The sequence below is a fragment of the Anguilla anguilla genome, chromosome 15, assembly GCF_013347855.1.
Source record: "Anguilla anguilla isolate fAngAng1 chromosome 15, fAngAng1.pri, whole genome shotgun sequence".
In the NCBI taxonomy this organism is placed as follows: Eukaryota; Metazoa; Chordata; class Actinopteri; order Anguilliformes; family Anguillidae; genus Anguilla; species Anguilla anguilla.
Window position 1 is genome coordinate 9,836,223 of NC_049215.1, and position 23,355 is coordinate 9,859,577.

Genomic DNA, 23,355 nt, shown 5'->3' on the forward strand with positions numbered 1-23,355 from the left:
AAACTAAACTATAGATTCACGTTCCATGCTTTCAGACCATAGAACATTTTACTTGACCAAAATAAATAAATAGAAAAATGTATAATAATAATAATCCTAACAATAATAATAATAATATAACAATAATATGCAGTGTATTGTAATGTATGAACAGGAAATACAGGATCACAGCACTACAGTAGAATGCACTGAGCTGCATAGTACAATTACAGCAAGACAGGAAAGTTAAGAAGTTGGATCCAAGATACACATCTGTAAGAAGCTCTATGCAACATCATCTAAGTATACTTTGGTTAAGAAGTATTGTCTGTATGCTTTTATTCTTACATATTAACCAATTAGTGTGTTCAATCCCTCCCACACTGTACAGCTGCATATCATTTTTCTGTACACAATGCAAACAAAATGACACATTATCCTGTTAAGGTGAAGCTTGGATAGAAGGCCCAATGGCTGGCCTTGTGTTTAGCATATCACGTTATTATAGCATGTTGCTTTCTTTCAGCCTAAAGGCCCATCTCCCCAGCCGCCTGTGTCTCGCTCCCCACAGCGCCCCCCCCCCCCTCCCCTCCCCTCCCTCCCCTCTTAGCATCTAAAACTAATAGCTTTGAATCACTTTCTGCCCTGCTGCTAATTTCTTCATGAGTGCATTATGGGAATTTATGTACCTTACATCGCGCGTCGCAGTCAGGAACTCTTTGTGTCCCTCCGATATTAAGTTAGATGCGAGCCTACAGATGGCATTCTATTGAAAAATGTTCCCTTCCTGGGTAGGGAGAGGAGAAACACACAGTGCTAAACCTCTAGGTACAGAAGGCTGTTAACGGTTCCTGATGATAGTAGGCAAACATTAACATAATAATTAGTGTCGTGTAATTGTTTCATTAAAACCAGTTGTTCCATTTCTCCTCGTGTTTTCCCAGAAGACGAGTCGGATTTGGACGACAGCCAGCGAGAGGACATCCGTGCTGTCGCCGCCGCGCTCAAGATGTTCCGGCAGCCTCCGCCGGCAGCCGCCGCTCCTCAGCCGCTCAACCGCCGCCGCCGCTCCCAGTCGCTAACGGAGGCAGCGAGCGAGGGGGCCTCCCCTTCTCTCTCTCTCTCTCTCTCTCTCTCTCTCTCCTTCCCTCTGGAGAATGGCGCCGCGTTTTAACGTCCCCCCACCCCCCCCGCGCGCACGCGTCCCTGCCGCCGTTTCAAGCGGGCAGGGCGGGCCCCGAATTAACGGCGCTTACCGCAAAATAGGGCCCGCGCAGCTCAAAACGACCGGGACGTCGCTCGTTTTGATGTTATTTACTCGCAGGTGGTGAACACGTTGCCCGGGGAACCGCATTATTATTAGACAGATCTGACAGGAAGTGTTTTGTGTCCTGAATGAAAGCCTGCGTGCGCGTGTGTGCGGGGCGGCGTGTTACTGAACGCGTCCCTGGCCGGCGGAATTTGGGCTGTGACTGATCGCGGCAGTTCAGACCGCCAGCTTTTCCTCTTTGCGCTGCGGTTATAATAACGCACTCTACATGCAGTTAACCTGTGACTCCGTCATTAGGCTAAACAGACCTCTTTTTTTTTTTGTAATTCAGTTGAAATGAATTGTGCCTGGCAGGCTGAAATATAACATAATTTAACAAGTCTATTTTAAAACACATCTTTGTTTTAAACAATAGGTCATAACTGTGTGTGTGTGTGTGTGCGTGTGTGTGCCTGTGTTTGTGTGTGAATGTCTGTGCGTGTGCACGTGTGTGTGTGCATGTGTTTTTAAATACGCTTCCATAACATTAATGTATTTTCTGCAGATCTTTAAGTATTTAAAAAATGCACTTTTATAATATATCGTTTTATTTAGCTATTTTTTACAAGCCTAATTGGTGTGTGCGCGATGTGCGTTAAGTGAGAAAGGCTTTAGCCTTGTATTGCTCCTGAGCGTGCTCAGATGAAGGCTCCCCGAGCCAGTCACCAGTCCCCACCTTGCTCCTCCTCACTGAATCCATTAGGAGGCATACTACTCATGGGCTTACAGAGGGAACAAATGGAAATTACTGTACAGACACTTTTTTACACTAAATAATATGGGCGGGTGTGTGACACCCTATCCGTTCTGAGAACTTCAGAGAACATTTCCCAAAGATGTTAATCACAGCGTATCAAATCAAGATAAATGAATTCAAATACCCCGCACATCATTTTCACAGACTCCCTTATGATTCAATAGCCTTACTGAAGAAAACACATACATTGCCACAGTGCATTTAACACATTCATTTTCATTTTTCGAGGAGACAGATTTCTCCGTTGCAAAGAAGAGCAATTTTTAGAGTCGGAGTGCAATCTATGACTTTGAAAACATAAACAGATCAATGCGTAAAATATGAATGTAATTGTTTGTTTTCCAACAGCGGTTCTGGGTCTGCTTTCGGTGGCTTAGAAATCTCCTCAAAGACTGATTGATAGTTGTGCTCCGCAATTATATTTCTGAGCACTATCTATAAATCAACATCCTGATATTTGCCATGTAGATTATGTTTGTGCCATCTAAAAATTAGCACTGTGATCCATTTGTACAGACGGATTTCAAATAACAGTCTCGGATGCTTGATGCAGAAAGGGAGGGAGGGGGAAAGAAAAAACAACTTTTACAAAATCATTTCTCTTTCTTCGTACTCCGCAGTTAACAAACCGCATTCAGTTTCCCCCTTTTGTTCCGCGAAACAAAAAAAAAACGGTACGTTTTTGGAAAACAGAATGGATGCTTTGGGGTTCGCGGGCGCACGGAGAGGTTGCGGAGCGGCACGGCCCTCCGCTTTCGCCGCCGGTATCGAACGGCATTCGGGTCAATCGCTGCAAATCAAATAACGCAACGCGAAGAAGGCCAATTAAAATCCAATGCTAACCCCGTTCTGTCGACATGCTTCGATATTCGCCACTACATTCACTTACCTTCTCCCCCAGCTCCCTGTAATCAGATAGCAACTTAATGGCACTTTGATATTAGGATTCCGACAAGCGGCAAACAGACTGTATTAAGCCCTCCGCTTCGAAAGCGGGCCATATTTGCTTACATATTCATGGGTTTATCTGCATTGCTGGAGAGTGAGAGTGGGATTCCTCTCCAGTGTTGCCGATAACACTAATCCTGTTTAGGTTTGCTTCCTTTTTTTTTTTTTTTTTTTCTTAACATTACACCTCTCTTGATTTTTTTTTGACTGGAAGGCAGCTAAGCCAAGGACGCCCGGACCCCGGCACCGGCCAATCAGAGGCCGCGTATTAAATTTGCTCTGCATATGTAAAGCGCACCCCATCCCTGGCACTTTCAGGGACCGCTCTCTGTGGAAATTACCAGAACTATCTGCCCGCCTGACAGTCTCCCCCATGGTCAAATAGGCCTGGGCGCCCGGAACGGTAACACCCCCCCCCCCCCCAGAGCGCCACGCGCTTTAATCCAGGGGGTGGAGGGGTTCAGCTCACACCTACGGCTCCGTGGGCCCCGTGCGATCACGATGCAGGGGCTCCGTTGGCCGTCACCTCCTTTCCTGCCGACGGCTACCTGGAAGAAGGGCCCAACTGGAATGATGCAAATAACCAGGCCATCCGTCCGTGTCCACTAACCCACCCTAACCCTAATCCTACTCTAACCCTAAAATAACCCAACCCCTACCTTTACCCTACCCTAACTCTAACCGTACCCTAACCCTAACACTGACCCTAACTCTAACCCTAACCCTAAACTAACCCAAGCCCTACCTTAACCCTAATCCTAACCAAACACCTACCTTTACCCTACCCTAACTCTAACCCTACCCTAACCCTAACACTGACCCTAACTCTAACCCTAAACTAACCCAACCCCTACCTTTACCCTACCCTAACTCTAACCCTACCCTAACCCTAACACTGACCCTAACTCTAACCCTAACCCTAAACTAACCCAAGCCCTACCTTAACCCTAATCCTAACCCTAACCCAAAACTAACCCAACCCCTACCTTTAACCCTAACTCTAACCCTGACCCTAACCCTAACCCGAAATGGCACCTTCACTTGATATGGATTACACTACCACAATGGGGGTGGTGATTAACAAGCAGTCCTCCGGTTTTATAAGATGTTTGCTTAAGAGCGTTAATTTCTTCTTTTCCCCGGTCAGGGGCTTTGGGTGCGTTTCTCTGGCGTAAACGACCGGGAACGCCGCGGTCCGGAGCGTGGCAGTCCGGAACGCCGCGGTCCGGAGCGTCGAGAGGCAGCGCCTGCAGCGCTCTTCTGTCCGGACTTCCATTTTTAATTTTTTTTTTTCCTTTTGCGAAATGTATTTCTGTGTGTGAGGGTTTGCTGTGGCCGGGTGATTTGTCTTGCCGCTGCAGCTGCCTTCTCTCTGGTGCGATGCTCATGTTTCACCATCGGAAATGCTGTTCCCCTTATTAGATTTAATTTCCCCCTCCACTTTCTAATATGAGGAAAATACAGCAGAGTAACTGCAATTGACAAGTTTTCTGAAACGCGCTCGCTTTCGTCGTGAAGCAAACAGGCACCGTCTTGTAAGAAACTAAAGTTCAATTATCGTGTAAATAAAATATTGAGACATGTTTATTCATTTAAAGCATTGTCCATTGATTATTTTTGAAAATTTAATATGATGTGATGTGTTCATATGATGTGGCATACCGTACACACCAAACCATGCGGGGGAAAACGAGTCTTGTGGCAACAGTATGCTTTGTGCAATAATGTCCACTGTATTAGTGAACACATTACACCATTGCTGACCCTTGGAATGGAGTCATCTCTCCACGTCTGTCATCTGTTTCAGCTTCGTTTGGGACGGGCAACGAACAGAGCCCCCTCTGGTTTTAGTCCGAGACCTGACCCCATGCCCAAACGGTCAGAAACGGAAAAGGACTACGTTTTTTAAACAAGGTCCTGCAAAAAAACCGGCCCTGTTGGTCTCCTTTCTCCCGTAAACACTGTCACTGAAACCGCTTCACTTAAACAAAGACAGCAGGGCCTAGTAATCACCGGTTAACAACAATAACATAAATCCCAGCCTTTTTCAGCTGAGCCGAGAAAGCTAAACAAACGGAGAGGTTTGTGCGGACCGCACCGGTGGGTTTCTAATGGGAAAGCGACGTCGGGAGCCGTTGGCCGTGTTCGTTTTGTTCCTGCGCAGGAAAGGAAAACACACAGCGAGCGCGATGAGCCCTGCCAGCGCTGGGTAGGCCTGATTGATGAGCCTGGCTAGGTGGGCCCGGCCTGCACACCTACACGCGCTCCTCTTCCGCTCTCTGTTTCTGTCTGTGCTTCCCTCTCCCTCTATCTCTCTTCCGTCTCTCCCTTTCTCTCTGTCTCTCTTCCTCTATCTCTCTGTATTCCCTCTCTCCCTTTCTCTCTCTGTTTCTCTCTGCATTCCATTTCTCCCCTTTTCTCTCCCTCTCTGTGCATCTCTCTGTGCTTCCCTTTCCCCATCTCTATCTTTCATCTCTCCCTTCCTCCTGTCTCTCTTCCTCTATCACTCTGTATCCCCTCTCTCCCTTTTTCTCTCTCTCTATGTGCTTCTCTCTCCCTCTATCCTTCCGTCTTCCCTCTCCCTCTCTCACTGTGCTTCTCTTTCCCCATCTCTCTCTTACTTCTCCCTTCCTCTCTGTCTCGCTTCCTCTATCTCTCTCTGCGCCTCTCTCTCTCTCCCTCTCTTTCTCTCTCTCACTTCCCTCTCTTTCTCTCTCTCTCTCTCTCCCTCTCTTTCTCTCTCTCTCTCTCCCAGCCCCTCAGCAGCCCCCCGTTATCTCTCCCTCTCTCCCCTGATGAAAGAGCTGCTATTCGCTCTCACACGTGTGCCCCGGAACTCTTCCCTCACGTCTGGCTTTTCAGAGAGCCGTTCACGGGCAGGGGGGAAGCTGGACCGCCGCGAAGCAGCTCGGCCGAATGGTCGACGGGCCGACGGCGCGCTTCCCTGACGCAGGCCCGACATTAAACGCCCAAACCCACACCGGAACGGTCCGGAAACAGGACAGACCGCTGCTGCATCCACAGCGCTACTCTTTCACGCTAAAAAAACACAGGCAGGCGTTCTTATTTTTCCTCTCTCCGAGTCTGAAAACACAGAGCTTGCAGAGCGTGCTTATTAACTGCGTGGCACACAAGCCACTGCTCAAACCGGTCCAAGTCTTCCTGCCAAGAGAGGTCACTGTTGAACAGAAAGCCATGTTCCTCATTTCACTCTCCATCTCACTTTTCCCTTAAAATCCCTGCACCCCAGCTTTGGAGCACTGGAATCTTTCTACGCTGGAGAGAGGCACAGTCAGGACTGGAACAGCCTCTCCCCCCTGGTGTCCCCCCCCCCCCCCTCAGACAGAGACTGTCACCAGTTCAGCCTTCATGTGTCACTCTTCATGACATGTCTCAATCAGGCCGACGAGCCCCAAAAATCACGTCCGTCCGAACCGGTCCCGCCCGCCCGCCCACTTGCCCGCCCGCACCGCCCGCCGGCTCACCGGCCCTCCACCATCGTCTTCCTCCCCGAGCAAACGGCGCTGGGAGAGATTTTCGAGCTTCCCGTGCCGAAACCCTGGAATGGTGCGGGCACCATCTGCAGCCTCCCTCTTGGGTTCCAGACAAGTTTGTGTGAGGGAGCAGCAGCCCGGGGTCTGCTGGGAAAAATGGCTGCCCCACTTTCCCTCCCGCGTCAATACGGACCATCTGACAGGCTAAAGACCAGTGTCACACATGCCTCGTTTGGACTGATATGCCAACGCCAGAGACGGGAGATTTCTCCCCCCCCCCCCCCCCCCCAAAACTCACAGCTCAACCAAGAATAAAGCCAAAGAAAATTTTAATTAGGCTCGTTAGCAACCTGGGTCAATAAAATGTAATTATTATCTTTATTGCCGTACTATATATTTTACAACGATTATCTGTTACATCAATCAAACCATTATGTGATAAAACGCCCATCAAAGCTTTGATCGCCCAAAACCTTTTGAGAGACTTAAGTAGTACATTACCAACTGTCTGCGTATGTTCAGCAAGTCTTGTTGAGAGAGAGGGGAAAAAAACCTGTATTGCACGATTGCTAATGGGGTAAATGTTCACAAGATCGCTCCCATTTGTATACATTTCAGCTACAAATTTGTAATTGTGGACAAAACCGAACTCAAACTCATTTCACACAAAGACGAATTTTGTGCGAAAGACGTCGATAAACCCTCAAACCAGGCCTCGTACTTTGAGTAATGCCAGGGTGTCAGAGAAAACAAATATATTTCCCTTGTTGTAATTCTCTAGCAAATATTTACACTCCGAATGTAGACCAAAATACCCCAGGTGCTCTAGGTGCTTGCTCTGTTAATCAGACAACCAAGAGTATATCTTTTTAAAGCTGATTTGTTTCAGAAAGAGCTTAGACATCTAATTAGTACTTAGACCTCTTCTTAGCAGGAGGTATAATTAGCCTCACCTGCAACACTTTGATTCAGAGCTATATATGGGAAGGAAACTCACTGCAGTCTGCTTAAAGAGATTTAACACTTTCACTGCTCAACAATTTCGGGGGAATTCAATCTGTGCACTTTTGCCTTTTCACGCTACATAGCTAAAAAGAAAAAAAAGAAAGATAAAAGCTTGGACGGGAATATGCAAGGGAAAAGACACGTCACCATCTCACACCCTGGTCAGACAGAAGTCCATATTTAAATAAACAGATAAAGTATGTTTCTCATTGTGTGGATTTGAAATGGCTTGCCTTTCAGGGGAAAGAATGTCCATCTTGGCTCTGTGTCAACAAGAGGTATGGACAGGACCGAGAGAGCGGGGAAAACGATGACACTGATGTCATCTTCAGAAAACATTCCCCCGCACGTTCTGAAAATACTTTTAAAAAAGCAATGAAAGCAAATGCACTCCCCTCGTCTGAATCCTGACCTCACGTCTCCCGCTATTGCTACAACAACCAAGTTTTGATAGAAGGAAAAAGAAGTTGGAAAAAGAAGAAAAAAAAGATTCACACAGAGAGACCTGGAAAAAGCCAATGGCTAGTTGCGTTAGTTCTCCAAGTGTGAAAAAGAAACATCACAAAGAATAGGTAATTTATAATACAAAAAGAATAAGTAATTTGGATTGCACGTACCCAAGTGGCCAAATTATTTATGCTTAATGAAATCGGGCCTGCATTCATTTCTATTGCAATTAAAATCCCCGCTTTATTGCGTGTCGTCGGATCGCTCGACAACACGGCGAAGTTGCAGGGCCCAGCGGAGCCTGTCTCGCTGAACAAAAATCGGCATCAGATCCACCAACTGCGTCCCGGAGAGACAAGGAGCCAGGGAATCCATCTGAGGCTTTTTTAATACAGCGCGCAGCGCTGAGGAATTGTTATTTTTTTTATTTATTATCTTTTACATATATAATTAATATGATTGGAATACCATGGCTTTGATATGTTTTATTACCTTTACTTCTGAAAATGGGAGGTGGAGGGGGGGTGGGGGGGGATGCAGTATAGTTTAGACTAGATTATTACAGATTGTCTTAATTACATTATTAACAGGTAGTGCAGCTGGTAATCACGTCTTAATCTTCGCCGGCTCTAACGTAATTCCTCGCCATAGCTCAGGTGATGCCTTAATTATAAACCGTAGTCCTTTCTACTGCAGTACGTGCTTCACAGGAGTCTCTGTAGCACAGGAACGCAATTCCTGTCTTTGCCAGAAGGAGTCACCGTTCAGTCGAGCTGCGAGCTGTTCATTAGCAGAAGGGGTGATAGATAATCAACAGTACTGTTTAGTATGCTTACATAAGTATGGACACAAACATGAACACGTACACGCACACACAGACACACACAGACACACACACATACACACACACGCACACACACATACATACACCTTACTGCTTCCAAAGACGTGAACGGATGTCACGTTCCCAAAAGAGGACTCTGGGCAAGAAAGGAAAACTCCGGGCCGATTCTGGACTGCGGACTTGAACGGCAAGGCCCTGTTTGCATCCATCACTGGTAATAAAGCACTTTGACATGGCGGCCCACGGTGATCCATCATTCCTCATTTAAGACACAAGTTTGGCTTTTTAGTGACAACATTGAGGGATTATTGTCATTAGGAGCAGATCTTTTGTTTTGATGGCCCTTTTAATGGGGTTGCATTAGCGAAGGTCCTAGGGGCCAGTTTTTGGGTGATTAAGCAAGCAACACATTTACAAGTCACTAATTGAGACCGCAATGCCAGGAACCCACCGAGTGGAGCCCCTGTAATGAACTACAGTTGTGCGATCATTCTGGAGCATTACCACAGAGGGCCCCGCTATAGAATGAACCTGCTCTAATGCAGTGCACTTTGGGTGTATTCACACAGCTCTTTAAAAAGTCATAAACCCAATTTAGGGGATAGACCATGAGGCAACTCTGAATCATTATACGAGAAGGAGCTCAACTTATTCCGTAACACATGCAATTTTAATTATAGTAAGTAGATGGAATATCTGATTGGAAATGAGCATCCGGATTGTAATTTAATATAAATTTCTTTGCTCTCTACAGCAGATTTTTTCCCCCCCCTTCACAATTAATTAAATCTGCCAAATTGGGAATCCATTCCTTGCCCTCTGATACATACAGCATCGTGTGGGATATTGTGAAAGTAATCCTGGCCTAATTTGCAATATGCAAAAAAGAAAAAAGAAAAAAAAAACATGAGAGAAAAATAAGGAAATAATCACCTGAGATGAGGGACATTGCTTCTGAGCCAAAGGAAATCTCATTTGATTCTTCTGATTTTTTTATTTATATTTTTTTAAAATTCTGGGGTAGTATTTAAAAAGTGGGTCATTAGGCAGATTTTCAGAAGCTAACCGTGAAACATCCATGTTTTCTTTCCCCGGTTAAAGATACTTTTATATCCAATTCCCAAGTGCCCATTACTCATTAAAAATGTTTAACAACATTTTAATTGAAGAATTAATTACCTTCTGCTGGGCAAAGTCCTTCTAAACTTCAGCAAGGGAGTCATCACAAGCGGAAAGAAACAGCCAACAATGGAGGAAGAACACTCCCTTCACTTGTTGGCGCAGAAAGATGACATCACAATTGGAGTGTGTTATGATAAACTGGGCCATTGCTTCCCATCCAAAACACAGATTCCTTTACCAAAAACATTTATTCATGTGTGACTATTGCACAGAGCAGCAGATCCAAAAGTAAGAGCCAGAAATTTTAAAAGCATGTGAAATACAAGGCTTGGACACAGACACAATTTAACTGTGATGATATATAAAACTGAGCTAATGATGTAAAGGGAAATTGCCAACGGTATTCCCCACCTCTTAGCAATATCAAAATAACTGCTAATAAAGTGTTAGTAATGGGTTCCATTTATCACAGTTGATTTATATGACAGATAACCCTAATTCAAATAACATGAGAGTATCATACAGGATGTACGGATAATGGCTGTATAATAGCATAAGAGATAGCACTTGATCTTGGCTTAAGAGACAACACCTGATCTTAGCTTAAGAGCTGACACCTGATCATAGCTGAAGAGACAGCACCTGATCTTAGCTTAAGAGACAGCACCTGATCTTAGCTTAAGAGATGGCGCCCGATCTTAGCTTAAGAGACAGCACCTGATTTTAGCTTAAGAACTAGCACCTGATCTTAGCTTAAGAACTAGCACCTGATCCTAGCTTACGAGACAGCCCCTGATCTTAGCTTAAGAGCTGACACCTGATCCTAGTTTACGAGATAACACCTGGTCCTAGCTTAAGAGACAGCACCTGGTCCTAGCTTAAGAGATAACACCTGGTCCTAGCTTAAGAGACAGCACCTGATCTTAGCTTAAGAGACAGCATCTGATCTTAGCTTAAGAGACAGCACCTGATCTTAGCTTAAGAAACAACACCTGGTCTTAGCTTCAGAGCTAGCACCTGATCTTTAATCACCTGCCTGAAATACACTTTTTTTTTACCAGCCACTACCCAAAAGCACTGCACATGACTGATATAAAGTCACTGTATTGAAATGCTTTTCAGAACTAATGATAGAAATCACCCTATTTATAGTACCCTATTTATAATGCCTCATCACTAAATCCACGTACAAAGTCTGGGTCTATGATACGATCCGACGCGTCTCCTTTCCACGGGCGAATAAGGGCCACGGCTTTTGTTTTATGCTAAAGATTTAATATTAAAACATGCATAATTCTATTCATTGTTCACCTCCAGCCCCATTCATATTTAATGGCGAAAACCTCTGCCACTCCTCCGCCCCCGCATTCTGCCATGTCCCATAACCCCCCGCGTGCTTCTCCCCGCTCCGCGTCGCTGCTCCGGCGCGGTCCAAGGCCAGGGGTACAAACTAATACCTTTTTTGCCCCCCCCCCCCCCCCCCCCGCCGCTCCCCCCCCCCCCTCCCCACCCCTCCCTTTTTTTCTCCCGCTATTTAGGCCGTGCATTTGATTAGTTAATCGTCCTCAGTCCTCAGGTGGAGCGGGGCTCTCCGCGCCTCGTCCTGCCAAGCTGTTCTTTTGGAAGGGAAGGGAGGCAGCTGTGTTTACAGCCTGGGCCCTGGCATACATTTAGCAGAATCTATTATTCATATCGCTCAGTATCACAACGAGATCTCCAGCCACCTGTCTCGCTGACAAGCTCACCCTTTTGTGAGCTTTCTGTTCGGAGCAAATTATGCTCATGTTGATGAATTGAGGTTTTATGAGTATTGCTAACTAACATTCTCTCGCAGAGCCGGGGGGGGGATGTGGGTGGGTGGGTGGGGGGTGGTGAGGGGGGGGGGGGGGGTGTGGGGGGGGGGGGGTGCTGCAAGTGTTTCTAGTCAATGGGTAAATGTTTGGAAGGATTCTCTGTGCGAGAACGCGTAGGGACCCACGACGCGGATACAGAGACAGTTCCGTTTCCTTCAGACGGAAAAGGGCCGCTTGTTTTGCGCAGGTGAGCGTCGTCGCGTGGTACCACGGCGACAGGCGACGTGTTGTGGGTGGGGGCGTGGGTGTGGGAGAGTGCCGTGCGCATGTGTGCTGCGTGTGTGTGTGTGTGTGTGCGTGTGTTTGGAAATGTGTTATTTGTGCATCTTTCTGAGGACTACAGCACACATTTCCACTGTACTGACTGTACGTCAAAACCCAGTGCTAATTTATGCTGAAAACAAGGCCTCTTAGTTTCCATAAAAGGCCTCCTTGGAGCTAGTACTACCTGAGGAGAATGAGGCAAACAGTCTCTCACCCTGAGAGCCACAAGTCTGCATCTTTAATTAGGAAAGGTACATTAACTCATCACAAGTGACGATAAGCACCCAGATAAGTTATAACACGATTCATAATTTATAAAGATTTTGCTTTCATCTTCACTTCTAGTTTGCATAAAACTAATTACTTTGTAAATGGTATTCGCTTCAAAATATTCTGCCAGTGTAATGTAAATCACGCTGCCTGTGTGAGAAACAGGTTGAGAGCGCGGGGAAGGGAGAGACCGAAGCACTTTCGGTACGACGTTAAAGAATCCGGGAAATATTTTCAAGGGCAAACGAGGAGCCGCAGCAAACGGTGTAAATGTTCAGACGGTTCCCGGTGCATTTCAGGGGTGCTGTAACCACACCTGTGCAGACAACGTCCAGCCGCCGGGGTCTTTCATCTACATCTCACGCTACAGTTACCGGACCTGGTTTCCGTCAAAATACGGCTGCTATGGTATTAGTGGCCCAAAAAAGAGGCCTAATTTATGATTCACAGCTGTTTATTTATTCATTTATTTTAACAGGTCTCAAGTTATCGTTAAAACCCACAAAATTTGAAAAGGGAGAATTTAAAAAAAATGTTTGCCCCCCGCCCCCCCCCCATACCCGGTGCCATGTTTTGCCTGTGGTATGCAAGGCCCAGTGAGACTTCAGACTACAGGAAAAACAAAAAACAAACAAACAAACAAATTTATTTATTCATTCATTTAAAAATATGTATTTCTTCCTTTTTTTAATTTCACATTTTCTCTCACAAGGTATTTTCACCAAATGTTTTGTTTTATAGCGCTTTGTATATTTATATATAATTTAGAATTATCAAAGCAGGTCAATATTGAAATCCAAAGACAGAGTGCTTGAAGAGTACTCTTTCCTGCATAGGTTTTGAGGGAAACTTTTGAGCTTGTTGCTTAACGCTCTAGAATGTGGTAGTGATTCACCCTGTCCTTTATTAATGAAGTACCCAAACCATAAGATTACATAGAAAATGCTTTTGAATTTTTACCTTCGTTTCCTATATACATGGATGCTACAGAATTTATGGTGTGTGTGTGTGTGTGTGTGTGTTAGCGGATAAAAATAAAGACATATAATGCACAGGATATGGATAACTGGACCTTTTTTGGGTCTGTTTTGGAATATGGATATTTAGTACTACTTACATGGATCTATGATATGGTAATACCAGTTATACCAACTGACTGCCTCCAGTCAGCGCTGAATGTAACCAGTTAAACCATTCTTTTAATATTTAATAGAAACACACTCTAATCTGGACCATGTTTAACATATAGCTGCTCTTAAACTTGAAAAAAAATAATTAAATCTCTTATGTCTTTAGCAAATAATATTCACTCTTTATATTGTTATCCAGGTGCATATTAATAAAGTTTCCAATTTAACAAGAGAACACCCAGATTCAAGATGTCTGCGCTCAGCAAATAGGCACGGACTCGAGCCCTGGTGTCTCTGTTGAGTAACCCAATTTTTTTTTTCTTGTTTAATGTGAGATTTTCACATGAACGGTTTACTAATGTATCTGAAATTCGGCGATGGTGTGTCTCTAATTTGTGCTGAACACATTTATAACCCATTCTGTACATTTTCTTCCTATGCAGTGCTTTGGAAGAGTAACGCTAATGTAAAATGGCAGATTCCGGAATTTTTGAGAAATTAATGCCTTTTTAATGTAGCGTGCTAACCTTATCCGTGTCCTGAATTATTGTACTAAGCACTTTTTGCTTTAAATATGTTGCACAAATCTTCACCTCATTTACATGCAAGTTGTCAATTTAAATCTTTGAAACTGAAAATATGTCTACATTTTATATTTCATCAAGAAGCTTGTCATGGTTAATAAATAACAACTTAGATCCTCTAAGACTTTGTTTTTTATTAACTGAAAAAGCTGAAAAAGTACATACTTAAAACCGTAACTGCAACCTGCAAGATTATTTTCCCTTTACATTGTTGAGCTTTTATAACAAACTAATCTTGGTGACAAGGTTATATTGCTGTCACATATTAAGCATTATTTTCAAAAATGTCTAATTTATAAAGGAAGAACATCAGGATCTTTTTAGATGTTGAACTAGTGGCCCATTTGGATGATATCACTGTTCAGAAACAAAATGGGTCTGGGCACAATAGTTTATCAAGACAAATTACTTGAAAATTTTAAATGCATGCATCTTTCAGTTCCAGTCATGAATTCTGTACCATGACTCATAAAGACGCTTTATATTTGTGTATCAGTTGGATTAGGAGTATAAAGTGAATTGTACTGAGTTTAATAGCTGTTGGGTTGTAATGCTGTCTGTAGTGCTAGTGAAGGTGCTTTTCTTGTTTACTCTAAAATAAAACATTTCCGCAGATCCCCCGTCTGAAAGGTGAGCATTTCCAATGCTGCCACTGCGTACTGTTAAATGTTTACGTGACATCCATTCGCACAAAGGCTCGTGTAGCGAATCCAGCGTGCATACTATTTAAGGTCTCATAGTAGCTTTGTCTCCAAGGATAGGTCTTATTCAGTGAAACATGAAGTATGAAGTGAACTGCACTGAGTATTAAAAATGCAGTGCTGAAGAGAGCCACGTTCTGCACGAACCAGGAAGTGAGAACTTGTGAAGAACACACTTGCGGGTGCACAGGAATCACATCAGTGTCACTGAGCGGAGTGGTCAAACCGAGATCTCCACACGGCACCCAACAGGACCGGAACTTCAAGCAAACGGACGAGATTTCCCCAATCCCCCTGGCGTAGCTCCAGGTCAGAGGTCACGCCCCGTTTGTACCGAAGGCGAGACAGCGTGGCTGCTACCTTTCAGTTATCGGTTAACGGCCGCCTAACGGCCGAATCTGTGGAGTTTAGCTCACAAAGAAGTCCTTGCCGTCACCAGCCCCATCGCCTTTCACTGAAGAGATGCCCGCGTATGACACACCAGCCATTCTGGGGAGGAGTGACTGCACACTGTGCCCACCTCACAAAGAGTTTTACTCCGGTCGATAGGACTCGAAAATTCTGAGAGAAACAGTAAGGACTCATGCTGTAAAAAATGAGGGATTTTGAACTGTGTACGCCAGAGGGGTAGGCCGTCCTCCAAATTGTTATATGCAAATAAGCAGCACTCTTTTGCAGCAGTGTTCAGAGGGGGGGGGGGGGGGGTGAATTTATCCGGGCCAGTTCTGGGTATTTCGCGCACTTGCAGCCAAAGAACCTCAGAAATAATTTTGGCTACTTTAGCACACGCTACCTTAGTGGACATGGAGGCAATGCAAGCTGCGGGCAAGAGTTCACTTTCCCAATGACACTAGATAACATTTAAGCTAAACATTTATGCATTTGAAGCACAATAAAACAGACTAAAAGTATCCAATTCTGGGGGAAATCCAACAATAGCGCATCACTCTTTCATTGTGTTATAAACTTAAATTACCTGGGGGGAAAAAAAAGGTAATTTAAATGGTTTTTGGGCAATAGAAAACAAAACAAAAAAAAACCGAATATAAATGTAAACAATAGAAAAAGGACCGTTCTCGTAAACGACAAGTTGGGAGACAATGGCGGGGGAGTGGGACGGCGAGCGGGAAGGTGTAAATAAGCACGGCGAAGCGCGGCGCGGCCTCACGGACGCAATTCCAATCCCCTTTCCATTAAAAAAGCGTCCCTGCCGGAGGCCTGCGGGGTTGAGTTCGGGGCGAGGTTGAGAGAAATAAATCAGTTCAGTTCCAAGGAATAGAAATCCTAGTTGAGCATTTCGGGGCTGATTGATATAAATAACATTGTCCTCACCATCTGTCCAAAGAGGGACCTTTCCAGTTAGTGTTGAGCTGCAACGGCAGAATAATTAATGAATGGTGTCCTTTGTGCCGGTAATAAAGACAAGACAAATTATGTTATAATCCAACTGCTGCTCGTTTGTCATGGCCAAATAAAACGTCAAATAAAAGTGAGAGGCCACAGTGTTTGTGTAATGGAGTGCGAGCTACCTGTTCCCGCGGATGACAGGAGGGGGAAATGTAATAAACCCGAGCGGGACGAAGCTCGCCCGGAAAAGGATGGGATCGCGTTCATCACTCCGACATGATTGCTTCTGATTCAAACAAAACTGTCGCGGCAACAGAGAATGAAAAATCATTTGGGGCATCTTTTGTCATTTTGGGAAGGATGCATAATATCGGGCCTCTGCATTACACCATTTAGGACTAGATGTGTCCAGCCTGTTTTCCACTTATTAAACTTTTTTAATATTTAAAAAAAATAAACTTTCCACTGTGGTGGCAATGTACAGAGTTTTTTATTTTTTTATTTTTTATTTTTTATGCAATCTCAGATCTACAAAAATGTGATTAATGAATGTATTGAGATTAAGACATTTATTCTGGATTGCCAAAGTCAAAACAATAAAAACATGATTTATATTAAATTAAATTTGATTTGATTAGATTTTTTTGGGGGGGAATTATTGAAGTTTTAAAATATATTCCGGCTCTGGTATTTACTGTTGTCATCAATACCCGCAAGCACACCTGCAGATTCCAATAACCTTTGAATTACTGTAATTGGTCAAGAAGTAATTGGCGATGATGTATGCTCTAATGAGACAAATCGTTTGATCATTTACCCGTGATAATCAGACCCGAAAGTTTAAATGTTTCATTAGAAAAAAAATACAGTCTTAAATCACGAGGCTGCAGACAGGTCCTTTTTCATGTTATTTATGCGGGAAATAAAATATTGCTCTCAGATAGAACTAAGCAGCTATTAACCAAAGTCATATAATTCAAAGGCAATCAGAAGTTGTGTGTTTCCTTGATTGCATCAGTATTCTATAACAGTGACAACATTTCAGGTATTCATGACCTGAGACCCAGGTTTGATTTCTTTTATTGATCTCCTGTACGACTTAAATTGAATTTATATCCCTCGTATACCTCTCGGAAGTTTTTGCACTTCGGACCCAAGCCGAGAGGAACCGTGGGGGAGGCCTGGCATACTGAGATACGCTGCTGCCGATACGGGCCGTTTGAAACGGCCGACCGTGAGTGTGCTAATTAATAATCCCTAATTGGGAGCGCGTTTGATTCGTTGACGTTGGTAAACGGCAGCCCTTGATTGGTTATCCGTTCTCTTAGATTGATACGTGGGAGGGAACCGTGTTTTTATGTATTAAACTTGACGGAATGCAGTGGTAGGCCTACGCTGCAGAAGAGAACGTCAGGCCTGCCTGAAAGGGCTCACAGGAGGGGACATGTGCACTGGACAGGCCAGAGGATTCCCTTTGGATTTCTACAGAGGAGAAACTGCCATACCCACCACAGCATGGAGAGGTGGAGACCCGCTACGCCCACCACGGTGTGTAGAGGTGGAGACCCACTACACCCACCACGGTGTGGAGAGGTGGAGACCTGCTCCACCCGCCACAGTGTGCAGAGGTGGAGACCTGCTACACCCACCACGGTGTGTAGAGGTGGAGACCCGCCACACCCACCACAGTGTGGAGAGGTGGAGGCCTGCTACACCCACCACAGCACGGAGAGGTGGAGACCTGCTACACCCACCACAGCATGGAGAGGTGGAGACCTGCTACACCCACCACAGCATGGAGAGGTGGAGACCTGCTACGCCCACCACAGTGTGGAGAGGTGAGCAGCAGCAAGTCTTGAATGGAGCGACTGGGGTGGGGTAAAATGGAGACTCATCGGGGGCAGACTTAATTCACAGGGGTCCTTAGTGGGAGGAGTAGCCCTGTAATAGTGCCTGAGAGAAAAGGCCTACTTATTATTCCCTGAATGGGAGACAGGGGTCTCTGAGTAGCAAAAGCAGGGCGTGGCTCTGTTTCCCTAAACGCCATTTAGAAACTGATATCCACAGCTGCAGGGTGAATGGCAGACTGTTGGGTCTAGTGCAGGAGAGAGGGAATGTACAAAAGAAAAAATAGAAGAAAAAAAAATAGTTTGAGTATTTAAGTTCCTTATTATTTATTTCATTTTTTAATGAATGTCCTTTGTACTGTAGGTTTCAGCAAAGTAGAATGTATGGTTCTTGAGATTAAGACCAGAGATAAATATATGTCCATACCCACACACACACACACACAATGTGTTCACAAACTTGATGACAGAGGTCATGACGCAATCTATTCAGTCTGGGCCAAAAAATGTGCAAGAAGTTCAGGAACTTCAGGTATAAATTATTATATTATCTTCACTGCAACAGTGCAGCACAAGTGCCGTACCCACACGAACAAAGAAACGCGGCTCTTTGTTTGAGAAAGATCACTCCGTACATATTAAACGCCACATCGTTTCCACTGAAGTTGGTTTTAATTAGCGGGCATTTGATCGCGCGCATTTCCCACAGGTGCATTTGGTGTTAATAAAACGAGCTGCACCTCCGCTCGACGGGCGTTTCTCCTCAGGCGGACGGCAGACGAGGAGAGGCTCCTCCCGTCGCCTCTCGTGTCTCTCCCGAAAAAAAAAACGGGATGGCGGAAAACGTCCTCTGATCTTTCGCCGCGTAGGGACACTGTACGAGAACTCGGGTCATGTGACGCGTCCGGTCACGTGACAAACCCGGATAGAGAGCTCCGCGTTCGCCAGTGCGTTCTGTCTCCCTGACTAGCTCATAATGCAAAGAGACCTACACAATATTACATACCGATTCCCTCCGACCCATTGAGGTTAACTATGACGACGCCTTGCGAATGCATTTCACTATTAACCTACACAAATATTCAGTAAGGCATTTAAATGTGCTCTTTATCAGCGTATTTGTCTAATGCTCAATCAATAAGCAGGGAGTGCATTATTCTGGTCATGTGCATGGGCACAGAGCAGCGTTGATTGTGCTATTCGCCATTACAATCTTTTCCTGCTCACAAAAAAGGAGAAAAAAAGCTACACTTTTTGCTGGAGCCTGTGAGCCTTTTGTCAGTTACTAGGAATCGGTTTGACCGCTCCTTGACTCATCATGATGAAACTAGAACGCAGTGCTGGTTTAAAAAGCAAAAAAAAAAAAAAAAGCAAAAAAAAAATAATTTTAATAAGTGAATAAATAAATAAGCGAATAAACAAGCGTTTGGAAATAAACAAATAAATAAATAAAAGAGGGGAGCTGGGGGAGTCACCTATGGCAGGAGGTTAGTCCCGCTCTCGAGCAGAACATGTTCCGTCTGCGCGATTGAGAAAACCTGGCACGATCTCAGGCATCTGCTCCCTCCCCTAATGCCAGTTCACCGTATACACACAAACATCTGCTTCCCCGCACAAAGGGGACGCCGCGCACTTGACAGGTCCGCGTTAGCCGAGGAGGCCTTTGCCAGTTCTTTACACAAAAACCTTAATGCTTCCTGTCAAGCCATTAGCGGTGATACGATCAGCGCAGGCCCCATTAAGCCATCAGTGTCCACCTGTGATAAAGACAGCCATTTGTTTTCTTAAAACCCACTTAATGTCCGTTTAACTCAATTTGTCAGGAAATGTAGAACAATTTCCTCTCGGCCTGAAATCTGGTAGCGGTTCAAAAAAACCGAAGGAGCAAAGAAGGGGTCAGGATGCATATTCAAATGAAGGTTTAAAATGGCCCCCTCGCACGCGAAACGGCGCGGTGTGGAGGGGGGGGAGAGAGAGGGGGCACCGGCGGCTCCGGAAGCTTCTGGAAGGGAGCCGCGGCGACGTGGGGGGGGGGGGGGGGGGGGCGCGCAGGCGCGGCCTGAGTTCGCGGATCCGACGCTTCGCTGTTATTGCAACGAGATGACATCAGCCTCCGACAGCACTTTACACCGTCCACCTATTTACAAGAGATTCTCCGGATTCAAGAACCGATTTAAAAACAGCCAAGATACTCCACTGATACGAAACTCGATTCGAAAAGGAGCTCAAACAGACACTCAGATTCAGTGCAGGTTAGAGGGATAAACAAGGCCAGGCTAAAAAGTGACAAAAGTTGTAGTTTGTCTTCCGATAATGAGCAGCATGAATCCTGATGATTCCCCATCAGCGGCGGAGAGAGGTTGGATATTTACCAAATGAACCAATATCGCTAATAAGGTAGTGACATTGGCTTCCGGTGCCCAAAACCCAGCGATTTAACAACGAGCAAACATCTGTTCGGGTTCGCCGGGCACATTTGTTTGGAAAAAAAACAGGGGGGAGGATCAGGACCCTGTGTTCTGTTCCGTCCTAATCCCCAACGGTCCGAGGACTAGACACAATATTCCTAGAGATTATCCGTCTCATTATATCGAAAAATACAATGGAATAAAGTAAATAAATAAAAACGCGGCTAACGCGAGCTAAGCGTGTGGCGTTTGGCACAGTGCAGCATCTGAGGCCCCGCCCCCCCAGCGGGGGTGTCCGAGCGGGGCCGGGCCAAGCGGGCGGGAACCGGAGGGGCCCCCGTCAGGGGCCGACTGGGATCCTGGACATCTGTCGGGGGCTGGAGCACTGGATGAGCAGGAAATGGGGTGTCGCCGGGAGCGCTAGTCGCCCATTATCCTGGCATCCTAATGAAGTGGCGGGCAGAGCGCGCTGGGGGGGGGGCTCTGGATGGCACGCTAACGCACGGCTGGGCACAAGCACTCCTCTCCCCGTCACTGCCTCCCATCTGCCCGCGCCCGACTGCACCCAATGGGACGGAACCGCCGCGGAGCGCGTGCGGAACGCCCCCCCCCCCCGTCCCCCGTCCCCTCCGTACCCCCCTCCCCTCGCCGGGGGAGAGGGCCGAAAACCCACCGTTCCAGCCGTCGGGTGTGCAGGGCGAGGACCTTTCTCCGGGCGGAGCACGTGTCCTGAGAGCTCACCTCCCTAAAGGTGTGCTGCCGCTGGGTCTTCCGGAACTTTCCGTCGGGTCGGAGCCTGGATTCGGGCTTGTCTTGTTCGTCCTTTACTTATTAACAAATAAGTGCGAGCTCTTCCGGGCGAACGCGGTTTCGTGAGCTGTTCGGCGGTCGTCACAATTTACCCGTCAAACAAAACAAAACAAACGAAAGGGACACTCGCGTTTAAACGTGAGTCAAAGCAAAGGACCGGCGTTGATTTAATTCAGGCCAACGTAGAGCCTCAGGCTTGATCTGAAAGTTACTTAGCTTTCAAAGAAGGCAACGGTGTCACATATTATGCAACGGCCAGCATATTTACAGTGATCTCCCTGCTGACAAACGACATGTACAAGGAGTCTGTTTGTGGGCGTCCCTGTCTTAAAAGGACAAATGACGGTCAGACATGTTTTTGCTCCGTAGAACAGATAAAAGTCGCGCGACCGCGCCGGATTTCGAGGACTTCCGTCGTTAGCGGCAGCCCTAAGCCGACAGGCCGGCACGCGCGCGGACACCCGACCCGCGGTTTACAGAGGCGCTCCATTAGCACGGCTGCTAACAGCAAAATGGCCGCTCCGTGCCCTTAACGCGGTAATGCGCCGAGCGAACGCAGCGCTGCGTTCCGCAGTGGCTTCGGCGCGGCGCAGCCGGGCTGGCGCGGCCGCGAGGAGAGAGGAGGAAGGCCAGCGCCGTCAGGAAATGGTTTAACCGTCTTTAAAAATTGATGGTTTGAGTGCAGGGCAATTACACAGGTTACGGCGAGGTGATTCTCTTGATCACATTTACATGCCTAATATATAACCTGCGCGTGGGCTTTAAGCAGTAAATCACAGAACGCTAACGGCGTTTGGAGAGCACAAAGCCAACATGGCATTAATGCTAAAAGCCCCGGGAAGCCTCTGGAGGAACACAAACACCTGATTTCCTTCTGACCCATGTTAACACTTTACCGCACTCGTTTTAAAGCAACAATGGTTTCGGGCCTCCGTTTTTTTTGTTGTTGAACACATAAGCAAAGCCTTTGCGTCCTCTGAGTTCTGGGTCTCGGCGTCATCGTTTTCGTGCTGTCAGGACGTAGTTCCGGTACGAAGATTGCAGCTCGCCGCTGCCCGTTACCGGGATAAGCGGCAGACGAAGACGGATTCCTCACTCGTCGGCGTGTCATACCTGAAGAAACGGACAGAAGGAGAAAAAGAAAAAAAAAAAAAACAGGCCGATCCCTGGGCCCCCTGACAGAGGAAATAGGTAGTTAACCACATTACCAAACGCGGTATGATGGATGCAGCAGTTTCCCCCGGGGTCGAAGGTCAGGCGCTGCTCCCCCTAAAGAAGATGGATGGAGCTCAGGTTAGCAGGCCGGCACCTCACTCACTTAGACTTGTTTTCTTTGTCATAAACCATCTGACTTCCTGCTGGGGGCGCGGAACCCGCTCCGAGGAAAAGGGAGGGGCCCCGCGGTGGATGATTAAGGCCGCCGTGGCAACACAACACAATTTCGTTCCTGTAATTATCGTCCATTACGTATGGAGTCTCGCTAATTCTACTTAGGCGGCGGCCATTACAAAAAGCAGCCGTGTTCGGTTTCTTGCATTACCCCGGCCCGACCCTTCTGTAAAAATCCCGCCGTTCCGTCCCCTCTTAAAACCAAATTATTTCAATAAGTGCATAAGGAGAAACGGAAGCCGGCTTCGAAACATCATTCTTTTGGGTCGCGGAGTGCCTGTGGATAGATATTTACCTTTTAGAATTGAAAATGTGACACACTATCCCAGATAGAGCAAGATTGAACGTTTGGTTCTCCCTTTGTCCTTGTTATCCTTTTGTGAGAAAGCACCTCAGATCGCGGAAAATGATTGGGGGAAGCAAGTGGGAGCGCTCGAGAAGCTGATTCTGCAATAAACAATATTATAAATGTGTCGCCGGCTAAATGGACAGTGGGTCCCTTGATACCCTGTTACCTTTTAGCCTCTGTTTCCAATCCATCAAAAGCCCCGGCAGTCCAGAGCCGCACGCGTCTCAGAAAAAAAAAAGAAAAGAGAAAATAATAAGCGCATGCCGCAAGCGAGGGGTCCCAGCTCCCAGCTCAGGTGCGAGTACGAGCGGCTCACAGGTTTAAATGTCTCTTCGGCTGCCGACGGAGCAGGGCTGGGGTAACAGCGGCGTGCTACAGCTGAGCGGCTTCTCCTTTCGGGGAGGGGAGAAACAGCTTCATTACGGAGCGCGCCTTGTTCAACATGGCCGGCCGCGTGAGCCGGGTCTTTTCTTTTTTTTTCGCGATTCGGAACAGAGC